Below are 17,365 nucleotides of genomic sequence, written 5' to 3' on the forward strand. Positions count from 1 at the left end.
CATGCAGCGCCCCTCCCCCATCCCAGTGCCCCAACACTTCCTGCTTAGGGGCCACTTCACTCCCAATCTTCAAAACCAACAGACTTCTGCCAAAAGACCATCTGTTTGAAACATGCTTTCTAAAATGTATATGGCTGATAGCCTCACCAGCTTCCCAGACAGATAGATGCCTTGGAAACCAGACCCCCTTTAAACGCATGTGATAAACTAAAGGTCAATTCATAGATCTTGAGGTGCCCAAATCCCAGCTCTGATAAGAATTCAGGCAGCCACCTTGTGTTTCAGCCATTACTGAGGAAGGGACATATAATGGAACCAAAAAATTTAACTAATCTGTCTAACACACTTGACAGGCAGGTATTAGTAAATGTTGGGTTTTGACTCTCTCCCCTACATCCCTCCTTCAGAAACCTGGCCATGATTTCTGGCTCCTCTCTGCCTCTAGTAACACATAGGGGGGGGGGGGAAGTGTGTAATGAAAGATATTTGCAGACACAATATATTTATCATCACACACAAAGTTAAAATTTGGCAACATCTTATTATGGTTTCAGCTAGGGAAGTTTAGTTAGGTAACTGTTATTTTGCTAACTACATTTGAAAGTTCTCTGATAATAACAGGACTTTCTTATCTTGGTGAGATAATAGAACAGCACCCAAATATGGCTAGTTGTTTACTTATTTTAAAAGGTTCATATCCAAAAATACATAAAGAAACCATACAAGTCCATAGCAAAACCCCCACACAATCTGATGTTTAAAATGGAAAATAGACCATTTCTCAAAAGAACACACAGAAATGATCAACAGGTATATGAGGTGGGGGTGGGGAGATTAAACATCACCAGCCACAGAGAATTGCAAGCTAAGACCACAAAAGATGTCACCTCACTCTAATAAGAATGATGTTTATCAACATGAAAAGACAGTAAATGCTATGAAGGATATGAAGAAAAAGGAACCCCTTGCACACTGTTGATAGGGATGAAAATTTACACAGCCATTGCGAAAAACACCATAGAGACCCATAAATAAAAATGAAACTAGCACTGCTATATATGACCTGATAACACTACCACTGGGTATTTTTCCAAAGAAAATGAAGTCAGTATATCAAAGAGATAGCCACACTCCCGTTAGGACAGAACCATTGACCAAACCAAGAAACAGAAGCAGACTAAGTACCTATCAATGGATTAAGTGATAAAGAATAGACAACAGAATAGTATTCAGATAAAAATCGTTTTATTTGTGACAGCATGGATCTGGAGACCACTATTAAGTGAAAGACAAATACATGATGCCTCCATTCACATGTACAATCTAAAAAAGGTGGACTTAGAAGACATGACACTAGAATAGGATTGCCAGAGGTTGAGAAGGTAGACGGTAGGGAGAGGGGTGGCAATTTGGTTAATAGGCACTAATCAGATTAGGAATGTAGTGCTCTGCTGTGGAGTAGAGTGAGCATAGATTAGATGATGATATATTTATTTACTTCAAAGGAGATAGAATGATTTTACTGTAAAGAAACAATGAGTGTTTAAGGAGAGAGAATTGCTTCTCCTGATCTGAGCATTACACTGCTTATTCGTGTATTGAAATGAATAGTCAATAAGTACGTGTGCCTTGGTTGTGTTTATTAGACATGCAAGAGACTACTGGCTTTCGTCCGGAAATGTTCTCTAGTTTCTGCCAAAAGTTTTATACCTCTGAAAAACTCCAATCCTGAGTAAAACAGAACACCTGCTCATCCAATAACTGGCATGTAAGGGTGGCCTACAATCCTTTAGCTTCCACATCAATACAGCTGTGAGTGGGTGTCAGTGGCATGTGGAACACAAAGCTGGTGTTTATTAATGATTGTTGCATCTACCTACATTTCAGATATTGGACTATGTCCAAGACGGCATGGCTGCCCCTGGAGCAGAGCCAACAGGGCATGGGCCTCCATGAGTGTTGACAGTTGCTAGATGCGAGATTTGTTTGTTTGTATAATATTGCACGTTTATTTTATGTTCCTCCTATGGGAAATGTTATTCCCACCAAAGTTACCTGGGATTTTTCTCCCTGCCTAGGTTAATAACCTCATGATAACTAGAAGCAGCACAATACCAGGAGTCAAGGGTGTGTCTCAGCAAAATGGTAAGTGCTGTGACCTTCAGGACAGCCCTTAAGGCTGTGGGAAAGAACAATGAAGACATGAGTTTAAGAATGTATAATTTCTCAACTATGTAAAATATAGGGATGCAATTTGAATTATATGAGGGGCTTCACAGACCTAAAAGAACAGAGGCTGCTGCACTATGAGTTAACTTCTCAGAAAGATATTAAGAAAGGAGATAATGAGATTTAGGGAGCGGTAATCTTAAATCAAGATACCACCCAGCTAAATTTATTGTCTGTGCTTACAAAGACAGGCAGATCTCTGAATTCATTTGCCAAGATTTTTTTTTTTAAATGTACTTGCTATCTTCTTCTTAGAATTAAGGGGCTAAAGTCATAAAATGCTGATTCATGGGGTAACCAAAAGGGAACCTGGTTAAAAGATTGAACTGATATGTAAATAAAAGACTGGGCTTTTGGTCTGCAAGAGACGAGGTAGCAGAGAGATATTGCAGTTTTCATTTTGGAATTTGTCTGGCAGGTTTTCTAACTTTGGTTACAAAATCCATGAGCTATCCATAGAGCTTTTAGAATTTTTTATCTTGCAAGAGAGAGCAGACTACAGAGCTGTCAACCTGTCCACTGACTTGGAGTCTTTCTTTCGCAGCTCCCAAACACCCCTTCTTCAGCATCCCCTTTCCAAGGTGATGCTGGTCCTTAGCAAGATTGTAGCTTTTTGTCGTTGTTGTTGTTGTTGTGCCCAAGTTTGGTTAATGCAATGACATTCACCTTTTAGAATGAGTTTAGAAGAATTCTTTCCTCTTTGGTTTTTTTGTTTGTTTGTTTTTTGTTTTTTTGTTTTGCGAGACAGGGTTTCTCTGTGTAGCCCTGGCTGTCCTGGAACTCACTGACCAGACTGGCCTCCAACTCAGAAATCTGCCTGCCTCTGCCTCCCGAGTGCTGGGATTAAAGGGGTTCACCACCACGCCAGGCTCTTCTCCTCTTTGGTTTTTGGAAATAATTTGAGAAATGAGTTGTTCTAAGATGTTTGGTAGACTTCATCAATAAAGCTATCTGGGAAAAACTTTTAATATTAATTCATTCTCATTACTTGACACTGGTTTGTTCTGATTTTCTATTTCTTCACAAATCTTTGTAAAGTGTACATGCCCAGGAATCTATCCATTTCTTCTGCATTAGAAAATGTGTTCGCACACAGCGGTTCAAAATAGTCTTTAATAATCTTTTAGGTTCTTGTGATTTGAATTGTGTGTCTTCTTTTTCTTTCTTTCTTTCTTTCTTTCTTTCTTTCTTTCTTGATTTATTTATTTTATGTATTTGTACACTGTAGCTGTACAGATGGTTGTGAGCCTTCATGTGGTTGTTGGAAATTGAATTTTAGGACCTCTGCTCACTCCAGTCAGTCCTGCTTGCTCAGTCCCTGCTTGCTCTTGCCCAAAGATTTATTTATCATTATACATAAGTACACTGTAGGTGACTTTGGATGCACCAGAAGAGGGGGTCAGATCCCATTATGGGAGGTTGTGAACCACCATGTAGTTGCTGAGATTTGAACTCAGGACCTTTGGAAGAGCATTCAGTGCTCTTACCAGCTGAGCCATCTTGCCAGCCCCGTGTCTTCTTTTTCTTTTCTGCTTTTGTCATATTTCTTCATAAAAGCATGTTATTTCATTGAGGTTTTATTCTTTGTTTTCATTTGCTTGCTTGTGTATGATGGTCTTGCTGTGTGAACAAGCTTGATCTCACTGTATCATTTGAGAGTCTTGAACTTTTGTCAACTGTCCTGCTTCAGCTGTGGTTACAGGTGTGCACCATCAGGTCAGGCTACTCTGGTCTCTATGGCTTTTCAAAAGTCCCAACAAGTTTCAACATCATCCAGGGGTCATTTCATAAGCCATCAGATTAAACTAGTGTCATTGTCTGGGTGTGATTTAAGAGGCACCAGAAAGACCCTCTGTCACTCATATTTCCCAGACACTGATAGCTCTACCTTCTGCCAATTGGTAGTTGCTGCTACTACCATCTGCCCTTACCTAGATTATGCCTCAAACACTGATGTTACCAGAATTACACACTGACTATTCTGCCATCCTCTTCAGAAAGCCTTTCTTACAAAGCTCAAATCTGCCAAAATCTAGCTCTGGAGTTTCTTCCCATCATCTACCCATACCCCCACCCCACCCCCAACCCCCAGCAGCCCACAAGCTCCTTCATTCTCCTTCCAACCCCAAAACAAGCCATTCTGGACACAAAGGTCATGCATGTGTTTACACTGAAATGTATGGTGAGGATGAAATTTAAACTCTCCTAAAATGTGTAGGGTTACCACCTCAATAGACATACAAATCAAGTTTTTGTTTATCTTAAGCAAAAAAAATTCCATAGGAACAGAGCGGAATCTAGGACCTCCAGGTGAGTACAAGAGCCAAACCCTTAACCCCTGTGTTTTTTAAGCAAGCTGAGAGAAACCCATGTCCAAAAAAGCAAAATATCCCTTCATTAACCACAACTTCCCCCAAAAGCTCTGTTCTGAATTATGGTCTTTGAAAATTAAAAAGCTCTAAACATAAAGACTGGAAGCATATATTGATTATATATTATGTGTACATGTCATGTAGTCAGCTAACATATAGCATTAAAATAACTAAAATTGAAGGTGAATTAATAGTGTGACTTATAAAATTCTAAGGAAACCACAAACTCAATTAAAAATTTTGTTTCTCTCTGGGGGTAGTAAGGATTCCAAAATCCAACTATAAAAAGGCTTTGGCTTTTGCGAATAACTGGCTTGACTTTCTTGTGGCTGCTGTTATTGACACCATTGTAGTGACTTAGCTTTTATCTCTTTCTGTTTCATTTTCTCAGAAATAAAAGCTGTTTCTATCCCATTATTTCCACCAAATTAAATCACACACAAAAAAAATGGATCAACCCTCATTCTTTGCCTCACAATGAAAGCCCCATCTCACGTTTCCCTTCAGACTTTTACATATGAGAATCAAATGTGGCATTCGGTCCTGCACCCCTCTATGGTTCCTGCTTATTTCAGTAACTCACCGGCCCCTTTCTTCAGAAAGCACCACAAAAATTCAAGAGGATAAAGACTGTGTAAATCTCTTTCATCGTCACTACGCAGTTACTTGAGACTAGTGGGAAAACCTACAATCAAACTTCAGAAGAAATGAAATTCTTAGGCCATGAAAGGAGTCGCTCAAGGGTTAGGGTAGGGTCCTGCTCTTTGAGTGTCTGGATACAGGATACATAAACTGAATGGTGGAGGAAATCTCAACTTTGTAGAGTATGTAGATGACTTACAGAGTTCCTTCCAAGTTAAGATCCTATTAGTTATTAATTAAAATTACTTTGGGGCAATTTCTTGGTCCTTGACTTGATGGTCTGGCCCTCTGTCAGGAAATTGGATGTTCTGAGTCATGTGTCTTCCTCTGCTTTGTATTTCCTAATCCTAGGCTTCTGCTACTGCTGCCAACCTGACCTATAACGTAGACAGGAGATTAACAAACATTGATTAATTTTAAATACACGCTGCTAGACTGCAGGAGGGTTTTCAGTAGTTGGCAACGTAGTATGTGAAAGACGAAATAGGAAGCTACCGGGAAAGTTTGACAAAAGCCACAAAGGATAACAATCAACGGATGTCAGCAAGAAGTATTAGTGTTAAGGGACGGGGAGTGGGGAGACGGGGGAGGGGGAGGGGTGAATAGATACAGTTGTGTTTGTTTGCTTTTTAGTTTAAAGGAATGGCATTTCAGTTTAATGCTCTGAATGGTTTGTTTGGGCTTGGTTTACCTGGGAACTTCAGAAACAGCATGGAGACAGAAGGTGAGGTCTACATTGACTATTTCCCCACTGTGGGGGGTGCCATGGAGCTGTCATGGTCCCTTCGCAGATGGCCATAAGGCCTGTGAATTATTACCCTTTACAAATCCCCTTCAGGTCTAGATGAGGGACCCATGCCTTGAGTCACTGTAATTCCTCCATTCTTATAAACCCCACAAACCATTGTACCTGGTTCCTGTGATAAAATACCCATGAGCATCAAATAAATGCTGTAGTCAGTTGTCATAAGCAACATAATTCACAGTAGCCAAAAGATGGAAGTAACTCAACTGTAGTCTATCATTAATTTAACCTTGATCAGTAATTAAAAAAAAAAGAGTGGGATTCTGATCTACAACCATATAGACTAACCTTAACAATATCATGCTAAATAAAATAAATCAATTACAAAAGGTCACATATGCTATAATTCTATGTATAGAAAACACCCACAATTGGTACACATAGAAAGGCAGGAGTTTTGGGTTGCTATGGGTTGGAATTAAGCAGGAATAAGGGAGTTAGAGACTATGGTGGTTTGAATGAAAATGGCCCCCCCATAGGCTCACATGGAATGGAACTATTAGGAAGTGTGGCCTTGTTGGAGCAAGCATGGCCTTTTTGTAGAAATTGTGTCGCTGGTGGTGGGCTTTGAGGTTTTTGGAGTTCAAGCCATGTCCAGTTGGCTCGCTCTCTGTTTTCTGCCATCTGTGGATCCAGATGTTGAACTCTCAGCTCCTTCTCCAGCACCACCACGTCAGCCACACTTCCTGCCATGAAGGTAATGGAAGGTAATGTTTTCCTTTATAAAAGTTGCTGTGGTCATGGTGTCTTTTCGTAGGCATAGAACACTGACTAAGACAGCAATGTTGGGAAAGATTTTGTAAGTGAACGGCAGTGATAACATTGAGAATGGCCTAAGTGGTAATTTAAATTTATCTTATTGGCCTATTTATTTATTATCTCCTTGGCATGAGACTGGCCAATGTATGTATGTATGTATGTATGTATGTATGTATGTATGTATGTACCCTGAGCTGCTGGGCACCCCTGTATGGGATTTTATTAGAAATTGTGACGTCAGAAGAACCACCCCAGATCTGGCTCACACCTTCTGGTGGCAGCAGCCCACAGAAAGGGACATGAAAGAAGGAAGCTGTGCTTTCCGCTGGCTTGTCCTCTCTCACTGGCAAGTTTCTCCCTCTTGTTGCACCAGATGTTAATTTGCTTCTTCAGGATTCCAATGTAGACAAGTGATCAGCAGCTTCCCCAGAATCCTATAGGACTCTAGCACCACATTGGCACACCCAGCTTTCTTGTGAGATGAGTAGACACTTGCTCATGTCTCTCCAGGAAGTCTGTCTCTTACATCAACTGGCGGGATTCACCAGTCTTCACCTCCCTGGTGCTGGAATTACAAACACATGCTATCATGCCTGGCTTTTATTATTTCTTTATTTTTTGTTTGTTTTTTGGGGTGTCTTTTGTTTTTGTTGTTTCTGTTTTTGTTTTTTCGAGACAGGGTTTCTCTGTTCCTGGCTGTCCTGGAACTCACTTTGTAGACCAGGCTGGCCTCCAACTCAGAAATCTGCCTGCCTCTGCCTCCTGGGCGCTGGGATTAAAGGGGCTGTGCCACCATGGCCCGCCTTTAAAATAATGGTTCTGGAGGATGGAACACAGATCTTCCTGCTTGCAAAGCAATCACTTTGCAAATTAAGCTCTTAGTGTATCCAAAAATGAACTTTGAAACAAAGTCTCACCAGTTGTCAAGATGGGGGTGCTGAATTCACCACAATCCCCCTGATTTCACTTTCCAAGTACTAGGATTACAGGAAAACCTCCAAGCTCAGGTCTGGCTCCAGTTACCTCTTCATTTTGTGTATTTCTTCATCTTAAAATTAAAAAAATAAGAAATCCCTCCTTGTCTTTCCCCCAAAGTCTCAGTAAGGGGTTTCATTATGACATCCACACAAAGTGTATATAACGTACTTTGTTAATATTTAGCCCTGATATTATTCTTTCCTATACGATCCTCCTCTTTCCCCTTACCCATTCCATCTGAGAGAAAAGCTGTCTTATTTGTCTTTCTGGCCCTGGCGTGTTTCACTCCACATGATGATTTCCAGTTTCATCTGCTTCTCTACAAATGATTTTCTTCTTTATAGCTGAGTAAAACTCCACTGTGCACATACGCTACATTTTCTTCCCTTATCCTGCGTCAGCACCCAGGACGGTCCCATCTCTTTGATATTGTGTGCACTGCATTAATAAGATGAGTGTGTAGGTGTCCATATGGTATACTGACTTTGGTTTTTTTGCAGGGCTGTATTCTCAGGTTGGATCATATAATAGTTCTAGTTTTAATTTTTGGAAGAACTTCTACTCTGATATTCACAGTGCCAGACAAATTTACCGTCTCAGCAACAGTGCATAAAAAAATTGCCCTCCTCCAACACCCCCCCACCTCATCCTTGTTGTTTTTAGTTTCTTGGTAATAGCCATTCTGAAGTCATGAGATAGAATGTCAATGTAGTTTTGATTTGCTTTGTTCTGATGCCTAAGGGTCATGGGAGTAACTACACAGCAACGACTTGATAACACAATTTATATTTTAAGTCTGTAAAAAGTATTCCTTTCAATCTCCATGCCTGACCTCAAGCTGCACTACAGAGCAATTGTGAATAAAAACTGCGTGGTATTGGTACAGCGACAGACAGGTAGATCAATGGAATAGAACTGAAGACCCAGAAATGAATCTACACACCTATGGTCACTTGATCTTTGACAAGGGAGCTAAAACCATCCAGTGGAAAAAAGACATCATTTTCAACAAATGGTGCTGGCACAACTGGCAATTATGTAGAAGAATGTGAATTCATCCATTCTTACCTCCTTGTACAAAGCTCAAGTCTAAGTGGATCAAAGACCTCCACATAAGACAGTGAAATTAATAGAAGAGAAAATAGGAAAAAGCCTTGAAGATATGGGCACAGGGAAAAAATTCCTAAACAGACCAGCAATGGCTTGCACTGTAAGATAAAGAATTGAAAATGGGACCTCATAAAATTACAAAGCTTCTGTAAGGCAAAAGACACTGTCAATAAGACAAAAAGGCCACCAACAGATTGGGAAAGGATTTTTACCAATCCTAAATCTGATAGGGGACTAATATCCAATATATACAAAGAGCTCAAGAAGCTGGACTCCAGAAATTCAAATAACCCCATTAAAAAATGGAGTTCAGAATTAAACAAAGAATTCTCAACTGAGGAATACCAAATGGCTGAGAAGCACCTGAAAAAATGTTCAACATCTTTAATCATCAGGTAAATGCAAATCAAAACAACCCTGAGATTCTACCTCACACCAGTCAGAATGGCTAAAATCAAAAAATCAGGTGACAGCAGATGCTGGCGAGGATGTGGAGAAAGAGGAACACTCCTCCACTGCTGGTGGGATTGCAAGCTGGTACAACCACTCTGGAAGTCAGTCTGGAGGTTCCTCAGAAAAAAGTATTGGACATAATACTACCGGAAGATCCAGCAATACCTCTCCTGGGCATATACCCAGAAGAAGTTCCAACTGGTAATAAGAACACATGCTCCATGATGTTCATAGCAGCCTTATTTATAATAGCCAGAAGCTGGAAAGAACCCAGATGTCCCTCAAGAGAAGGATGGATACAGAAAATGTGGTACATTTACACAATGGAGTACTACTCAGCAATTAAAAACAATGGATTCATGAAATTCTTGGGCAAATGGATATATCTGGAGGATATCATCCTTAGTGAAATAACTCAATCACAAAAGAAGTCATTAGATATGCACTCACTGATAAGTGGATATTAGCCCAGAAACATAGAACACCCAAGATGCAATTTGCAAAGCACAAGAATATCAAGAAGAGAGAAGACCAATGGGTGAATACTTCGTTCCTCCTTAGAACAGGGAACAAAATACCCATGAAAGGAGTTAGAGAGACAAAGTTTGGATCTAAGACGAAAGGATGGACTATCCAGAGACTACCCTACCCGGGGATCCATCCCATAATCAGCCACCAAACCCAGACACTATTGCACAATGCCAGAAAAATTTTGCTGAAGGGACCCTGTTATAGCTGTCTCGTATGAGGCTATGCCAGTGCCTGGCAAATACAGAAGTGGATGCTCACAGTCATCTATAAGATGGAACACAAGGCCCCCAATGGAGAAGCTAGAGAAAGCACCCAAGGAGCTGAAGAGGTCTGTAACCCTATAGGTAGAACAACAATATGAACTAACCAGTACCCCCAGAGCTCGTATCTCTTGCTGCATATGTAGCAGAAGATGGCCTAGTTGGCCATCACTGGGAAGAGAGGCCCCTTGGTCTTGCAAACTTTATATGCCTAAGTACAGGGAAACGTCAGAGCAAAGAAGTGGGAGTGGGTGGGTAGGGGAGCAGGGCAGAGGGAGGGTATAGGGAAATTTCGGGATAGCATTTGAAATGTATTTAGAGAGCACAGGTGTCCTCCCGGCCTAAGAGGCTTCTGCCTCAGGTTCCGCAGGAGCCAGCTTGGTTCCAGGACTCCGCAGAAAGTAGTCTACACAGGTGAGAGTGTGGACTACTGAAACAACGGCTTCTGTGACAGGCCAAAGCAACACAGCTTCTGGGAAAGATCCTGTTTTGGGCCTTCATCTTTGGCCAGGAGGAGGTCCAAACACCAGATAACTGTGCACCTTCCCTGAAAGAGGAGACATTGCCTGCAGAGACTGCCCTGACCACTGAAACTCAGAGGAGAGAGCTAGTCTCCCAGGTCTGCTCATAGAGGGTAACAAAATCACCAGAGGAACAATCTCTAAACAGAGACAACTATAACAACTAACTCCAGAGATTACCAGATGGCGAAAGGTAAATGTAAGAATCTTACTAACAGAAACCAGGACCACTCACCATCATCAGAACCCAGCACTCCCACTTCGCCCAGTCTAGGGCACCCCAACACACCTGAAAAGCTAGACCTGGATTTAAAAGCATATCTCATGATGATAGTAGAGGACATCAAGAAGAACTTAAATAACTCACTTAAAGAAATACAGGAGAACACTGCTAAACAAGTAGAAGACATTAAAGAGGAAACACAAAAATCCCTTAAAGAATTGCAGGAAAACACAATGAAACAGGTGATGGAATTGAATAAAACCATCCAAGACCTAAAAAGGGAAGTAGACACAATAAAGAAAACCCAAAGTGAGGCAACGCTGGAGATAGAAAACCTAGGAAAGAAATCTGGAACCATAGATGCGGGCATCAGCAACAGAATACAAGAGATGGAAGAGAGAATCTCAGGTGCAGAAGAATCCATAGAAAACATAGGCACAACAATCAAAGAAAATGGAAAATGCAAAAAGATCCTAACTCAAAACATCCAGGAAATCCAGGACACAATGAGAAGACCAAACCTACGGATAATAGGAGTGGATGAGAATGAAGATTTTCAACTCAAAGGTCCAGCAAACATCTTCAACAAAATTATTGAAGAAAACTTCCCAAATCTAAAGAAAGAGATGCTCATGAACATACAAGAAGCCTACAGAACTCCAAATAGACTGGACCAGAAAAGAAATTCCTCCCGACACATAATAATCAGAACAACAAATGCACTAAATAAAGATAAAATACTAAAAGCAGTAAGGGAAAAAGGTCAAGTAACATATAAAGGCAAGCCTATCAGAATTACACCAGATTTTTCACCAGAGACTATGAAAGCCAGAAGATCCTGGACAGATGTTATAGACACTAAGAGAACACAAATTCCAGCCCAGGCTTCTATACCCAGCCAAACTCTCAATTACCATAGATGGAGAAACCAAAGTATTCCACGACAAAACCAAATTCACCCATTATCTCTCCACGAATCCAGCCCTTCAAAGGATAATAACAGAAAAAAACCAATACAAGGACGGGAACCACGCCCTAGAAAAAACAAGAAGGTAATCCCTCAACAAACCTAAAAGAAGACAGCCACAAGAACAGAATGCCAACTTTAACAACAAAAATAACAGGAAGCAACAATTACTTTTCCTTAATATCTCTTAATATCAATGGACTCAACTCCCCAATAAAAAGACATAGACTAACAAACTGGTTACATAAACAAGACCCAACATTTTGCTGCTTACAGGAAACTCATCTCAGAGAAAAAGATAGACACTACCTCAGAATAAAAGGCTGGAAAACAATTTTCCAAGCAAATGGTATGAAGAAACAAGCTGGAGTAGCCATTTTAATATCTAACAAAATCGACTTCCAACCCAAAATAATCAAAAAAGACAAGGAGCGGCACTTCATACTCATCAAAGGTAAAATCCTCCAAGAGAAACTCTCAATTCTGAAAATATATGCTCCAAATACAAGGGCAGCCACATTCATTAAAGAAACTTTAGTAAAGCTCAAAGCACACATTGCACCTCACACAATAATAGTGGGAGACTTCAACACACCACTTTCACCAATGGACAGATCATGGAAACAGAAACTAAACAGGGACACAGTGAAACTAACAGAAGTGATGAAACAAATGGACTTAACAGATATCTACAGAACATTTTATCCTAAAACAAAAGGATATACCTTCTTCTCAGCACCCCATGGTACCTTCTCCAAAATTGACCACATAATTGGTCACAAAACAAGCCTCAACATATACAAAAATATTGAAATTGACCCATGCATCCTATCAGATCACCATGGACTAAGGCTGATCTTCAATAACAAAATAACTAATAGAAAGCCAACATTCACGTGGAAACTGAACAACACTCTTCTCAATGATAACTTGGTCAAGGAAGGAATAAAGAAAGAAATTAAGGACTTTTTAGAGTTTAATGAAAGCCACAACATACCCAAACTTATGGGACACAATGAAAGCATTCCTAAGAGGAAAACTCATAGTTCTGAGTGCCTCCAAAAAGAAACTAGAGAGAGCACACATTAGCAGCTTGACAACACACCTAAAAGCTCTAGAACAAAAGGAAGCAAACTCACCCAAGAGGAGTAGAAGGCAGGAAATAATCAAATTCAGGGGTGAAATCAACCAAGTGGAAACAAGAAGAATTATTCAAAGAATCAACCAATCAAGGAGCTGGTTCTTTGAGAAAATCAACAAGATAGATAAACCCTTAGCCAGACTCACTAGAGGGCACAGGGAAAGCATCCTAATTAACAAAATCAGAAATGAAAAGGGAAACATAACAGATCCTGAAGAAATCCAAAACACCATCAGATCCTTCTACAAAAGGCTATACTCAACAAAACTGGAAAACCTGGATGAAATGGACAAGTTTCTAGACAGATACCAGGTACCAAAGATAAATCAAGATCAGGTTAATGTTCTAAACAGTCCTATATCCCCTAAAGAAATAGAAGCAGTCATTAATAGTCTCCCAACCAAAAAAAGCCCAGGACCAGATGGGTTTAGTGCAGAGTTCTATCAGACCTTCAAAGAAGACCTAATTCCAGTTCTTCACAAACTATTCCACAAAATAGAAACAGAAGGTACTCTACCCAACTCATTCTATAAAGCCACAATTACTCTGATACCTAAACCACAAAAAGACCCAACAAAGATAGAGAACTTCAGACCAATATCCCTTATGAGTATCGATGCAAAAATCCTCACTAAAGTTCTTGCTAACCGAATCCAAGAACACATCAAAACAATCATCCATCCTGACCAAGTAGGTTTCATCCCAGGGATGCAAGGATGGTTCAATATACGGAAATCCATCAATGTAATCCAGTATATAAACAAACTCAAAGACCAAAACCACATGATCATCTCGTTAGATGCTGAGAAAGCATTTGACAAAATCCAACACCCATTCATGATAAAAGTCTTGGAAAGATCAGGAATTGAAAGCCCATACCTAAACATGATAAAAGCAATCTACAGCAAACCAGTAGCCAACATCAAAGTAAATGGTGAGAAGCTGGAAGCAATCCCACTAAAATCAGGGACTAGACAAGGCTGTCCACTCTCGCCCTACCTATTCAACATTGTACTTGAAGTCCTAGCCAGAGTAATTAGACAACAAAAGGAGATCAAGGGGATACAAATTGGAAAGGAAGAAGTCAAAATATCACTTTTTGCAGATGATATGATAGTATATATAAGTGACCCTAAAAATTCCACCAGAGAACTCCTAAGCCTGATAAACAGCTTCAGTGAAGTAGCTGGATATAAAATTAACTCAAACAAGTCAATGGCCTTTCTCTACACAAAGGATAAACAGGCTGAGAAAGAAATTAGGGAAACAACACCCTTCTCAGTAGTCACAAATAATATAAAATACCTTGGCGTGACTTTAACTAAGGAAGTGAACGATCTGTATGATAAGAACTTCAAGTCTCTGAAGAAAGAAATTAAAGAAGATCTCAGAAGATGGAAAGATCTCCCATGCTCATGGATTGGCAGGATCAACATCGTAAAAATGGCTATCTTGCCAAAAGCAATCTACAGATTCAATGCAATCCCCATCAAAATTCCAACTCAATTCTTCAACGAATTAGAAAGGGCAATCAGCAGATTCATCTGGAATAACAAAAAACCTAGGATAGCAAAAACTCTTCTCAAGGATAAAAGAACCTCTGGTGGAATCACCATGCCGGACCTAAAGCTGTACTACAGAGCAATTGTGATAAAAACTGCATGGTATTGGTATAGTGACAGACAAGTAGACCAATGGAACAGAATTGAAGACCCAGAGATGAACCCACACACCTATGGTCACTTGATCTTTGACAAGGGAGCTAAAACCATCCAGTGGAAAAAAGACAGCATTTTCAACAAATGGTGCTGGCACAACTGGCGGTTATCATGTAGAAAAATGCAAATTGATCCATTTCTATCTCCTTGTACTAAGGTCAAATCTAAGTGGATTAAGGAACTCCACATAAAACCAGAGACACTGAAACTTATAGAGGAGAAAGTAGGGAAAAGCCTCGAAGATATGGGTACAGGGGAAAAATTCCTGAATAGAACAGCAATGGCTTGTGCTGTAAGATCAAGAATCGATAAATGGGACCTCATAAAATTGCAAAGCTTCTGCAAGGCAAAAGACACCGTCAATAAGACAAAAAGACCACCAACAGATTGGGAAAGGATCTTTACCTATCCCAAATTGGATAGGGGACTAATATCCAATATAAATAAAGAACTCAAGAAGGTGGACTCCAGAAAATCAAATAACCCCATTAAAAAATGGGGCTCAGAGCTGAACAAAGAATTCTCACCTGAGGAATACCGAATGGCTGAGAAGCACCTGAAAAAATGTTCAACATCTTTAATCATCAGGGAAATGCAAATCAAAACAACCCTGAGATTCCACTTCACTCCAGTCAGAATGGCTAAGATCAAAAATTCAGGTGACAGCAGATGCTGGCGAGGATGTGGAGAAAGAGGAACACTCTTCCATTGTTGGTGGGATTGCAAGCTTGTACAACCACTCTGGAAATCAGTCTGGCGGTTCCTCAGAAAATTGGACATAGTACTACCGGAGGATCCTGCAATACCTCTCCTGGGCACATATAAGATGTCCCAACCGGTAAGAAGGACACATGCTCCACTATGTTCATAGCAGCCCTATTTATAATAGCCAGAAGCTGGAAAGAACCCAGATGCCCCTCAACAGAGGAATGGATACAGAAATGTGGTACATCTACACAATGGAGTACTACTCAGCTATTAAAAAGAATGAATTTATGAAATTCCTAGGCAAATGGATGGTCCTGGAGGGCATCATCCTGAGTGAGGTAACCCAATCACAAAGGAACTCGCACAATATGTACTCACTGATAAGTGGATATTAGCCCAGAAACTTAGGATACCCAAGATATAAGATACAATTTGCTAAACGCATGAAATTCAAGAAGAACGAAGACCAAAGTGTGGACACTTTGCCCCTTCTTAGAAATGGGAACAAAACACCCATGGAAGGAGTTACAGAGACAAAATTTGGAGCTGTGACGAAAGGATGGACCATCTTGTGATTGCCATATGCAGGGATCCATCCCACAATCAGCTTCCAAACGCTGACACCATTGCATACACTCGCAAGATTTTCCAGAAAGGACCCAGATATAGCTCTCTCTTGTGAGACTATGCCGGGGCCTAGCAAACACAGAAGGGGATGATCACAGTCAGCTATTGGATGGATCACACGGCCCCCAATGGAGGAGCTAGAGAAAGTACCCAAGGAGCTAAAGGGATCTGCAACCCTATAGTTGGAACAACATGATGAACTGACCAGTACCCCGGAGCTCTTGTCTCTAGCTGCATATGTATCAAAAGATGGCCTAGTCGGCCATCACTGCAAAGAGAGGCCCATTGGACTTGCAAACTTTATATGCCCCAGTACAGGGGAACCCCAGGGCCAAAAAGGGGGAGTGGGTGGGTAGGGGATTGGGGGGTGGGTATGGGGGACTTTTGGGATAGCATTGAAAATGTAAACGAGGAAAATACCTAATTTAAAAAATGTATTTAAAGAAAATATCTAATAAAAAATGTTTAAAAAAGAATTCCTCAGTTTCGCTCACTAACACCTATGGGAAAACATCATAAGAAATACATTTTTACTGAAACTAGTCGTCATAGATGATCTCCCTCAAAGACCCAGCCATTGGTGGATGCTATTCCACCCACTAACCAGAGCCAAGATTTGGCCTCTGTGTTCTCTTCGTCAGACCCCCTCTGGATTTCAATAGGACTGATAAAGCTGTTTCCCAAACAGGCACCAGCAGACAACTTGACAAAAGAGGGATGCTCTCCTGTACTTCAATCCAACAGTCTCCGGCTACCTTTCCCACAGAACCAGTAGAATCTCCTACTCCATGATTCCCAGCCCATTTACATGGCCCACCTTGAATGATGTACTTCTTTTGATAAAAGAAAAGAGGGCTGCCTTCCTGCCTTCCTGCCTGCCTGCCTGCCTGCCTGCCTGCCTGTCTGCCTGCCTGCCTGTCTGTCTGTCTCTGGAGCAATATGTAAGCTCTCAGACCTATGCTTGCCCACTGCCATGCATCCTGTCATGATGATAATGCTCTAACCCTCTGAAACTATGAGCAAGGCTGCAATTAAATGCTTTATTTATAAGAGTTGCCTTGGTCATGGAGGTTTTAATTTTTATTAATTTTTTTTGTAATTGTAATTAAGCCATGTGGGAATGGTTTTTCTATAGAAATGTTTTTCAAAATCTGCTTTTACAAATCAAACTTCCATCTAACCTGACAGCAAGCTAGTTAATGTGCCTGGAGATTATTTCGAACTACAGATTCATTCTGCTCACAGGCTGTATATTTACTTACCTTGTTCAGGATTATGTGACCTGTAAAGAAAAGATTATGATCAATCTTACAAGTCTTTG

This window comes from Mus caroli, unplaced genomic scaffold (genome assembly GCF_978045245.1).
Source record: "Mus caroli unplaced genomic scaffold, Mus_caroli_1 scaffold_20, whole genome shotgun sequence".
Taxonomy (NCBI): Eukaryota; Metazoa; Chordata; class Mammalia; order Rodentia; family Muridae; genus Mus; species Mus caroli.